The following is a 2,290-nucleotide window of genomic DNA, read 5'->3' as shown; positions in this document are numbered from 1 at the left end:
GGTAGGCGCTACAGGAGCCTCCGCTCCCGCACCAGCAGGCACAGGAAGAGCTTCTTCCCTGAGGCTGTGACGCTGCTGAACCTCACATCACAGCGCTAAGCAGTATTGCATCCATATTGTACTGTCTCGGTACTTTTATATTTGTGTGCTGTAGCATTTTTTAAATTTGCAGTTATTTTGTAAATAACACTATCCTTTGCATTTCTGGTCAGATGCTAAGTGCATTTCATTGGCTTTGTATCTGTACTCGGCACAATGACAATAAAGTTGAATCTAAAACAAAATCTAAAAAAATTCTATCCAGGAGTCTGTTAAAAGACCCGATGGTATCCGCCTCCTCCACTGTTGCTGGCAGCCCATTCCACGCACTCACCACTCTCTGCATAAAAAACTGACCCCTGACGTCTCCTCTGTACCTACTTCCAAGCACCTTAAAACTATGCCCTCTTGTGTTAAGCATTTCAGCCCTGGGAAAAAGCCTCTGACGATCCACATGATCAATGTCTCTCATCATCTTAGACACCTCTATCAGGTCACCTCTCATCCTCCGTCGCTCCAAGGAGAAAAGGCCAAGTTCACTCAACCTATTCTCATAAGGCATGCTCCCCAATCCAGGCAACATCCTTGTAAATCTCCTCTGCAGCCTTTCTATGGTTTCCATGTTGTTTCTGTAGTGAGGTGACCAGAACTGAGCACGGTTCTCCAAGTGGAGTCTGACCAGGGTCCTATATAGCTGCAATGTTACCTCTCGGCCCGTTCCTTTCTCTCTATTTCCTTAACCTGTCTCTCTCCAATTATCGCTTTCCTCTCTCTCACTCTGTTGTTCTCTTTCTGCCTGTCTAACTTCTTTGTATTGCTTTGTCTCTTCTATTTAGTCACAGAACATGACAGCACGGAAACAGGCCTTTCAACCCATCTAGTCCATGACGAACTGTTATTCTGCCTCGTCCCATTGACCTGCACCTGGACCAAAGCCCTCCCTACCCCTCCCGTCCATGTTCCTATCCAAATGTCTCTTAAATGTTACAATCTAACTTGCATACGCCACTCCCTCAGTTCTCTCTACTTCTGCCTTAATCTCTCCCTCTCCCATAATATTCCTGTCATTGATCCGTTTCTTTTTTTTATCTGTTCTCACTTTCAACCTGTTATCTGTTAGGAATTTCACATCCTTCAGCTGGCTGTTGCTCATCAGCCTGTCTCAGTTACCCACATCAAAGTTGCTGCTGAACGCAGCAGGTCAGGCAGCATCTCTAGGAAGAGGTACAGTCGACGTTTCAGGCCGAGACCCTTCGTCAGGACTAACTGAAGGGAGAGTTAGTAAGAGATTTGAAAGTGGGAGGGGGAGGGGGAGATCCAAAATGATAGGAGAAGACAGGAGAGGGAGGGATGGAGCCAAGAGCTGGACAGGTGATTGGCAAAGGGGATATGAGAGGATCATGGGACAGGAGGCCTAGGAAGAAAGACGGGTGGGGGGGAACCCAGAGGATGGGCAAGGAGTATAGTCAGAGAGTCAGAGGGACAGAGGGAGAAGAAGGAGAGTGAGAGAAAGAATGTGTGCATAAAAATAAATAACGGATGGGGTACGAGGAGGAGGTGGGGCATTAGCGGAAGTTAGAGAAGTCGATGTTCATGCCATCAGGTTGGAGGCTACCCAGATGGAATATAAGGTGTTGTTCTTCCAACCTGAGTGTGGCTTCATCTTTACAGTAGAGGAGGCCGTGGATAGACATGTCAGAATGGGAATGGGATGTGGAATTAAAATGTGTGGCCACTGGGAGATCCTGCTTTCTCTGGCGGACAGAGCGAAGGTGTTCAGCAAAGCGGTGTCCCAGTCTGTGTCGGGTCTCGCCAATATATAGAAGGCCACATCGGGAGCACCGGACGCAGTATATCAAGTAGTATCTGTTCTTATCAGTTTAATATCTGATACGTCCCTTATCTGGGGACCATATATTAAATTGATTTTTGGAACAGGGAGATGGAATAGGGGCTTGCTCCGTCCACTCCACGCATCGACCCGGTATTGCAGTGCCTCCGGGAAACTTCACCTGTGAGTTGGCTGGGGTGATATACTGCGTCCGGTGACTTCACCTGTGAGTTGGCTGGGGTGATATACTGCGTCTGGTGCTCCCGATGTGGCCTTCTATATATTGGCGAGACCCGACACAGACTGGGAGACCGCTTTGCTGAACACCTACGCTCTGTCCGCCAGAGAAAGCAGAATCTCCCAGTGCCACACATTTTAATTCCACATCCCATTCCCATTCTGACATGTCTATCCACGGCC

At 48.1% G+C, this 2,290-nt stretch overlaps 1 pseudogene; it reads left to right on the top strand.

Moving 5' to 3' along the window:
* Nucleotides 1-1,854: 1,854 nt before the first annotated feature.
* Nucleotides 1,855-2,056, top strand: LOC140202393 (U2 spliceosomal RNA; annotated as a pseudogene).
* The last annotated feature ends 234 nt before the right edge of the window (nt 2,057-2,290 follow it).

Source organism: Mobula birostris, chromosome 8 (assembly GCF_030028105.1).
Source record: "Mobula birostris isolate sMobBir1 chromosome 8, sMobBir1.hap1, whole genome shotgun sequence".
NCBI classification, from domain to species: domain Eukaryota; kingdom Metazoa; phylum Chordata; class Chondrichthyes; order Myliobatiformes; family Myliobatidae; genus Mobula; species Mobula birostris.
The sequence above is the reverse complement of the archived record's forward strand: the minus strand, read 5'-3'. Positions and strand labels throughout refer to the sequence as shown.